General features: G+C 42.5%; 1 long non-coding RNA gene across 1 annotated transcript; it reads right to left on the bottom strand.

Moving 5' to 3' along the window:
* Positions 1 to 2,344: 2,344 nt before the first annotated feature.
* Positions 2,345 to 7,598, bottom strand: LOC113971891. The gene is made up of 3 exons (XR_003535690.1): positions 7,484 to 7,598; positions 2,951 to 3,075; positions 2,345 to 2,548 (listed from the first exon to the last, which is right to left on the bottom strand). It is a non-coding gene; the product is annotated as an uncharacterized LOC113971891 (long non-coding RNA).
* Between the last annotated feature and the right edge of the window lie 1,683 nt (positions 7,599 to 9,281).

Genomic DNA, 9,281 nt, shown 5'->3' on the forward strand with positions numbered 1-9,281 from the left:
AGTTTTGACTTCTGATTTTTTAATAAAAGCAAGACACTGATTTCTACATCACTTCCACCAGGGCGGCTAGCAAGGACAGAACAGTACACAACTCGTACTAGTCATGCACATCCATGCATAGGAGCCAGATAGTGAGCAATGTTCATAGACCAGAGGCGTGGAAGCAGCCTTCAGCTGGGGCTTCAGGGTACTGCTACAGTGTGAATTAGATGTAGCTCTGTTCTGTCTCCACCCTAAGTGATAAACAAGGCATGAAAGTGGTAAAGTTGAATTGTGTCATTCTTGAGCACTCTATGCTCCTTTTAGTGTGCTGAAATTTGTTCTACTAGCTTTGGAAGTTAACATGCAGATATTTCACGGTCTTGGCTAACTATGCATTAGTTAACTTCTCAGATGTCATATGAAGGGCCTGCTCTCTGTCTCCTTTGTCTATGACAGCCTTATAGGCTGTGCCAAAAATACAGCCAAGACAAGCACTTTGCTCCAGATGTAAGCTGCCCCAATTTTAACTCCTGCACACTGTTAACAGGCTTCAGTAAGTTTGGAAACCAGCATAAACCACAGATTTCTCTGAACTTACAAACTTTGCAGTTTTTGCAGTGTGTTATATTTCTGGCAGAAAATCTGGATTAGATGCCAAGTTCGTAGGAAATTCAATATCCCAGTATAAAATGTTTATAGTTGGGTGTGTATCTCTAAGGGCACCTTCCAGTTGCTAAGTTAACATGATCAAAAGAATCTCCCATCCAAGAATCAATCAGCCATCTGTAGAATGCAGTGAAATTGCTTTCAATAAATAGTGCAAGCATGAGGGAGCCTTTCCTGGCGGGGTGTCAGATCCAAAGTCCCTCACAGTATATTCTGCAGGACCTCAGCATTTCCTGGTGTCTAGACTATTTAGCTCATCGTTTTAATAGTGACAGAACCATGATTAAAACTCTAATAGGACGTGTTATTTGCTTTCACAGTATAAATCAGAAACTTGATCTTACCCTAGCAAAGGCAGATCCTTAGTGGTTCTAGATTCACAAACATAGCAATAACTAAATGGCAGTCTTCAGATTTCTTTATTATAAATACGTGCTTTAATAATTTTTCCAAGGTATAAAATTTGCATATACATTTGTAAATTATATATTTGGCCTGGTTGCACGATACAACGTATCTTCTCATACTAGGTAATATATTTACATGACACTATTACTAGAACTATAGGGTGGTAGGAGGTTAGCTTTACAAATACCCTGTCCTTATTCATATCTTATAAGGACAAGCTAAAACATCTCCCTTATGTAGATTGCAAACATGCCAAACTAGTGTATAAGTATACTGCATGGTTAAATGATCTTACTATTCCATGAGCAGGAACGATGTGATAGTCCTTACATTAAAATTGACCACTTTACACCTATTTCACTTTTACATTGAAAAATATTTGCTCATTTATAGAAACTAAAATAAATTTTAGTGAACCTCTTCAGAAGTGTTCTTGATTTCCATTTGTTACCCATTTTTGTGGAAGGCCTTTATAGAAATAGTTAGTATCTTAGTAAGCGGACTTGACAGAGCAGGCACACAGATGTGAGAAGTGAGCTCCTCCCCAAAGCTGTGATGTCTGGCTGGACAGGCTGAACCTCCACCAGCCAGCGACTGCCCCAGCCCCAGGTGTTTTTCAGTCTGGGTGCCTTCAGGAGTTCCCAGCTGCTGTTCCGTGTCTCAGGCCTTGCTGAAGTGTGTTTGATTGAGGAGCAGATCCCTGATGGCTGGAACCCCTGGCTGCATGGTGGTTTTGTCACTGCCATCCTCTAGCCTGTGTGCTGCTTACAAGATGTCACCGATGACAGTGCATTTGGTCCTGTCAGAGTCCCTTTTTATGTGTCTCAAACCCCCCATAGAGCACAGCATGTTAAGCAATCAGCTGAGCAAATTAAGCCCAGGAGTGCAGTAGAGCATACTGCAGCGAAAGGCAGCAAGCTGCTGGGAAAGCTGTGTGTGTGACCTTACACAGCACTAGTCCTTTTATGGCTGGCTGAGGCCAGCAATGCTCTCAGGAGGACAGCTGCACACTCCTTTCTGGGGGGCTCTTGCCAAGCCACTGGAATTCTGCCACTGTAACTAATGAACTCACTTAGGAACCTCTGAGTTAGGTTTAACATTTTGCAAAATGCATTTATTCCCAGATGCACTGGTAAAGATGTCCAGCTGGTCTGGATACACATGATTTCACAGGACATAGACTTCACAGCCAAAGGTTAAGGAAGTTAAGGTACAAACTTAAAATCACATTTGTTCTTTGAATAGTTCACCAGATGATGTGATTTTCCACCAAATTAGTAGCAGGTGAATTATCAAGGTTCTATTGTCTTGTCTGACAAAAAAACTGTGCTTGAGGAAAGGAGGAACTTTCACACACTGTAAGGGTGCTGGAGAACATGCAGTTGGGGAGCAGTGGTACCTTATGGTGAATTAGACAGAAGGATGCCCTCTTCAGCACAAACTCTGGTTCAGCTGGAATACTCGCCCTAACAGTCTCTGCCAAGTTCTTCGTCTGTAAGAACGATCAGTAAGAAGAGAACTGGGTGCATTTAGTTTACTGTGTGCTTCTAGTAATCTCTTATGCTGCAGTTAGTACCTGGATAAAGTAATTTGTGACAATCCATTTCCTTGGCACCAAACAGCCACTAATGACCATGCAAAAGAGCATGTAGGTAGTTCTGTTCAGCTCCAGATAAGCAAAAAAACAGTCTCCAAGCACAGGATGCTATTAAAACCAAAGGGAGTTTTGATACTGACTTTGACTAGCACAAAAGCACACCCTTTACATGGGAGACTCACTCTGTGGTGAGGTGGAGGAGGCCTCTTTGCCCTCCTACTGCCCCTTGTGGATAAATTCATGTGTGTTTTAGCCTCTGCCTAAGCCAAAGGCTTTAACTACAGCCAAAGGCTTTACCTTTATTCTCTGATGTAACTGCTTCCTTAGGTACTTTGCCAGTAGCTTCCTTGGAGTTTAATGTAACATCTTCATCCTCACATTGGCAGGACTTCTCAGCTCTCAAAGTTCATCAATAGAGAGATCTATATATTTGTAAAACATTATGGTGATTTAGTAAGTGAAAAAGTGAATAGCAGAAGGTGGTTCTGTATGTAACACCATCTCTACATGATCCTTGTTTATCTTCTCAGAGGGAACCTGCAGTAGCTGTTGTAAATTCACACAATAGAAGAATACTTCCTTTCCTGCTCTGCCTACACCAGAAAATAAAGGGTGGCTGGCTGGAGAAAAGGTGAAGATGGGAAGTGGTCGAGAAGCTCACAGCATTTATTGTTCTCAAACTGAGAGAAGAAATAAATTTATCCGCATCAAGAGTTTTGAAGAATTGGTGTATAAAACAGAGATTTTAAGATTTAGGAGTGCTGCAACCTGACAGCAGAACAGTAAGCACCATACCCATGCTTATTAGAAAGACAAAGATTATCTTGACAGCCAAAGACTTATCAGTCTTTTTACAGTCATGGGTGATCTTTAGAACAATTTTTGAAGGAAAGAATAATTAAGACCTGAAGGTAAGTAGAAAATGATGTAGATAAAATTATTAGGGCAAACTCAGCTGGTATCTCTTGTTGATTTCCCAGGCATAACTCATTTATCTGGATGCTAAACTGATGATCTAACTTGCTAAGCCAGGTTGATTTGATCCCTTGTGATGATTCTTGTCTTGGACTGGACAAATACCCTTAGAACCGGGTATCAAAGTGAATAAGGAGCCACACAAGACAACTCGGGCAAGGAATTAATTAGTGGGAAGGAAAATAATATCGGTATTCCTCAAGGTGTTGTGCCCAATCATCTTAAAGGTTTTCATTTATTACCGTGGCGCATGTAAGGAAGTTCTGAAGTATTGTCAGCATGAAAGAGGCATGGAACACTCACTGCATGCTACTAGTGGCTAAAGCAGTGGAAATAAGGTGGAATTTGCGGGGCAGAATACAAGCCATATATGAGGATGGGAGCTGGATTTGGATGTTAGATGTCAAAAGCTAACAGTTAATTAGGCTTATTTATTGGTGATACAGAAAGAGAAGCACTTCTGTAAGTTCAGTCTTACTATTTGGGACCCCTGGTGGCCTAGTGGTTAGCATGCGGGACTCTCACCGCTGTGACCCAGGTTCGAATCCCAGTCCCCCGGGTAGATGGAGCTCGTTAGCCCTGTGAGGCCATCCATCTATGAGAAGGTCACCCTAAACAAACCTACGTCCTGAGGACCTCACTGCCATTGTCCAAGCTTGCTTGGCCCCGGCAGATGAACCTTAGGATTAAAGGGTGGGTTCAGTTCAGCGCATGCTGTGTCTCACCTAAAAAAATCCATTGCGCAGGCTGGAAAGGTAAAAGACCTTTCCCAAAATCTTCGTTCGCGAAGACTGGCCATTATTATTACTATTTGAGACAATTATCTGGTGTGAATCTCCCATGGGAGGTGTCTCCTGCACTCACGAGGTAGGTGTGAACCCTACTGTTCTGTCAGCTAAAGCTGTGTCAGATCAGCCTGACCTTCAGAAGAGTGTCTGCTCCAAAAAGGCCACCCATAGCTCTGAGAGGGCTGCAGTGAGGAAGGAATGAGGGTAATAATTGATCATATGATGGGTTGGTGATGAAAAAGGCAAACAGATAATTTATGTATCCAAAAAGGTTTTTCTAAAGCAGAGTACTGACATATTCCCAGGCATGTAAACCCAGAACTCATCTGTGCACAGTTCAGGTGACCTGTATTCGAGGAGGAAGAACAACTCAAGACTGCACCATGTGCAGAGAAAGCTACAAACATCAACATGAGAATGGAAAATGTATTTATTAACAGTGCCTAAAGGAACTGGGCTTGTTTAGTTTCATAGAGTGAAGGTTGAGGGGGCCTCTGTTGCCTTATTAAATGTATCATAGCAAAGGAAGATCTTTTCAAATTCTTAATATGATATTGGTAAAGGATCCTAGTCTGGTTAAGAATAAATTTGAACTCAAAATACAAAGTTCTGGAACTATCACAGCAGTGATTATTGTCCAGCGTCCATTTTCAAAGTGTTGCTTGATATGTTGGTAATTCATGGTTTTTGTTTTTTTCTGGGTTTTTCTCTGAGATAAATATGATAGTGAAGAGTCCTACAGATACAGAATTTTTCACTATTAATAAGTTGCCTATAATGAGATCTTACTATCTCCTCTTTATTTTTGGTTCAAGCTTCAACATTGTACCTTCTCCATCATGTTCATAATATCAGTCTATTAGAGAAGTTTTAATTGTAAATGTTATTTTCTAATAATGGGGGAATCTTGCTGAGCTGCTAGTCTTGCCTGAGAAATACTTACCAGCAGCTTACCCCCAAGAACTTCTGTGCCCAAGAGGCAGGATGTCAGGGGAGTTCTGATGCTTGGTATACATAAATAGCAAGTGACATTAGACATCAGAAATCCTTGGTAGGCAGTAAATGGTACTTGTTTGTGACAATATAAATGTAAGGGTAAACTTCCAGTCTGTTTAGATTCTCCTTTGCCCTAACAGCCAGGAGTTGCTTTACAAATAAGCCTATTTTGGAAGCTGAATGAGTGAATGATGCTTCTGGACTGTTTGCAAGCATGTCAACTTGTGGCTGTCATTAGGAATCAGCCCCACATCATTAGTCTGGGTTCAGCATTTAAGAGATACTTCCTGTTGTGCTGGCATTTTTACAGCATCCTGGGATGGAAATTTGCAAGTGCAAGTAAAGTGTAGGGAAGAACAGGAGCATGTTAAAAATTTACTTTGAAGAATTGAAACCCAGTTCTTTTCAGGAGCTTTTAAAGATCTTCATTTCAGTGGTACAGGTGGCACCTAATGGTTGATGAAAATCTAACATACAGATAGATTAGAGCTGTGAACTCTAAGCAGTTGCCACAGATCAGGAAGTGAGGACTGTCTCCTCCAAGCAATACAGTCCAGTTGGTCCTCTCTCCTGGTTCAGGGAAAGTCAAGGATTTGCAAAGATAAAAAAAGATGGAGCCAGACTTTTCTTGACAACCAGGTAGCTCTGAAAGGAAGGGTGAACTAGATGAGATGCAACAGAACAAATCACTCTGTTCTCTGTTTTTTTCCCATCACCCTGTTCCCCAAGGATCATGGAGACATGGGCAAGTGTGTCTTGCCACCTGTAGGATGAACATTTGCAGGTTGAGTCCTGTAAGCAGGACACCAAAATGCTATTTACATTGCAATTATGGGTCTGACTCTATGAAAAGGAGAGGATGTTCTGGATGAGGCCATATAAAGGCTGGGCTCTCAAGTTTTCCGGTGGTGTTCTTGATGGGTCTGTTGTTGATGCAAACATCTATGGATAAGTATTGATGGTACAGTGACAAAACTTGGCCTCTGAGCAGTAATGAAGGCCCAAAGTGGAGTTTGCAGAATGCTCCTTCATCTTCTCTGCACCATTGTTTTCTGTACAGAAATGTAGAAGAACATTCTTGTTACACACTTGTGAGATTTACAGAAACTCCCAGGTATGCTCCTTCCCCACCTCACGCAGCTCAGGCTCATCTCTTACTCATGTAAGGAGGAGTGTGGTGAAAAATGTTGTCCGTCATCCTTAGATTTCTCTTTGTGCGGTTTACTGAGTGCTGTGATAGTGCATGTTGCTCAGGATTGCTGTTGGGGGCATTGTGAGAATACAGCGAACTTTTGCAGCTTTCCTAGAAAGTAGGACAGGAGCAAAGAGGCAACAATGAGCAGCTCTGCAAGGCAGAAAGATGTGTGAGACTCCTCTGCGGGGGCTCTTCCTCTCTGACTCATCTGAGAGCTGTACTCCCACTTTTCTTTAGAAAATGAACCTCTACCCCTCCCTCGACTGTAGTTGTCCCTAACAGTGTTGGCGTCACCTTTACACCTCTTTCTCTCACAAGCGTGTGTGGGTGGTGCTAGCTTTGCACATGAAAACACTGGGTAGTGCTCAGCCCTGGTCTTTTGTTCTGGTAGTGGTCACCATTGGATACACTTTCTCTTATACTGTCAGAAATGTTTCCACCATAGCAAACATAAGGATGGAGACTGCTGCTAGGTGAGCTGCTCCTCCTACCACACAGTGAAAAACACCAGCCAGCAGAGACAAGGGTGGAAGGTCTCTACTCTGGAGTGCTGGCAACTGCCTTGCTATTGCTTTTTAAACACTCGTGAGACAGTCTTCCATTACATGTGAAATGAATCCATCAAAAGTGATGACAGGGGAACATGGATCAAACTGCCAGATGGATGAAAGATATGCTTACAAGAGTCCTTGCCAATCATACCAAACGTTTCAGATGGGAGCATGGTGACTCAGAGGAGAGAGCTGCTTTTCCGCTGTGCTCCACGCAGGTGCACTGATAGTGACAGCATATTGCCACCCCAGGTGGGTGGAGGCTCTTTGAAACACAAAAGGAAGGAGTAAAAGACCTGAAAATTTGAATTTTGGAATTACTTACCCTTAGATTAATTCAGTCCTTCATGCTTTCCATTGCCTTCCTCAGGAGAGAAAAAATGTTCTGGTTCTGTAGCTGAGTGTGATGGCCAAGCCACAACTCGCCAAGTCTGGCACTACCAAGAGTCAATGGCCTGAGTCATAAATCCTGACTGCAGGCACATCCCTTGCAGGGAATCGCCTTTCAGGGATGTGACAGATGTGACCTCACAGCCACCTTCCAGCCATGGGCTCCTGCTGCCCATAAGATCCATGTAAAGCATCAACTCATGTAAACCTGTAATCTCTTGGGAAGTTTCTGAATGGTGCTTAGCCTTTATAGATCGAATCCTGTATAAAGATTAGAAACAATGAGTTAAGGCATCCCTGGAATCGCAAATTCCTTGTTCTGAACCCAAGGCCTTTTGCTGTTAGAATGGATGCACAGAGACCTGGTAACAAAGCTCAGCCCTTCACTCCAGCACAAACAGGATGTGGCAGCAACACACTCAGAAAGATTTAACAGCTCACCTGAAAAATGAGTCAACAGATCAGCATTTTGAGGAGTGAGTGGAAAAGTGAAACTTTCTGTTCCCAAGACGACAACATTAAGCAAGGCTGAAAAGTGATGTTTTCTGTTATTGTGGAAATGCAGTCTAGTCTCCAGCACCCAGGATGGAGTCAGGCTGATTTCAGCATTACAGTCAGAACTGACTTAATCAATGGCAGTTTAATATCCTTCTCAATTGCTAGTGTCACTGCTGCTGCTTCACCTTTGCAGGGACCTGGCAGCCCAGTCCATCACAGGCCAGTATGGTTGCCTAAAGGATGAGCCCCTTTCAGACATACCCACTGCAAGAACTGGTGCCACATGTAAAGAACAAGATCAGGGCTGCGATACCCAGCATGAAAAATACGTAAGAACTCAGTGGTAGTTGGAGAGCTATTTCCATGCACAAATGTTTCATGGGTGTTTTGTTTTTTTTTTCTCTAAACTGTAAAAATAGAAGGCATGATGCTGAAGAAAGACCTGCTTGTTTTAGGCACTGGGGAAATTGTGCAGCAACAATTAGCCTTTATGCAAAGATTAATCCTTAAGTAGAGAGGTATGGGTCTCTTTTAACACTGCTTGACTTTTCCACAGGAGGTTTTATATTTATAAGTGATTTTATATTTGTAAGTGATTGTTCCTGTTCACACAGAAAACTTCTGTCTCTTCACCTGCTTCCCTGGAGACTTCTGAACTTGTCATCAACCTGATATCCCAGTCAGAGGAACACTTCCCCACTGTGCAATGAAAATTTATCAGCTAGTCCTTCAGCATGTCTCAACAACTCAGAGATTATTAACTCATCATTCAAGTGATTAATACTCCTGGGTGTTTGAGAGGCATAACTCTGGTACTTGTGAGGTGCATGGAGGCCCTGGAAAAGAAGGCAGAAGTGGAATGCAAAGCATGACAGTTTGTACTGAGGGGCAGACTAACTCTGCTCTAGCTTGAATCCTGTACCCACTCCACCTGGGTTCTGTTTTAACTGGCCTCTGTAGGCCCCACAACACAAACAGTGAACAGCCCCTTTTAATCTCCTTCCTTTGTATGACAATCCAGATCTGCGGATTCTCAAGGGAGTGCATCTGAGAAGAAGTCGGTTTCACTTAGCGCTGCCTAATTATAGCCATGTTAACAGCCACAGTTGTAACTCCTCTGCTAAGAGATTTTTAGTATTCATCATCAGGCTCCTCATTGGTTGCTGCAGAGTACCTGTCAGTCATGATAATTACTAATTTGTTTTAACTTGCCTCAGAAGCATTCCTAGAATTTA

Source organism: Neopelma chrysocephalum, unplaced genomic scaffold, assembly GCF_003984885.1.
Source record: "Neopelma chrysocephalum unplaced genomic scaffold, ASM398488v2 Primary Assembly neopelma1_86, whole genome shotgun sequence".
NCBI lineage: Eukaryota > Metazoa > Chordata > Aves > Passeriformes > Pipridae > Neopelma > Neopelma chrysocephalum.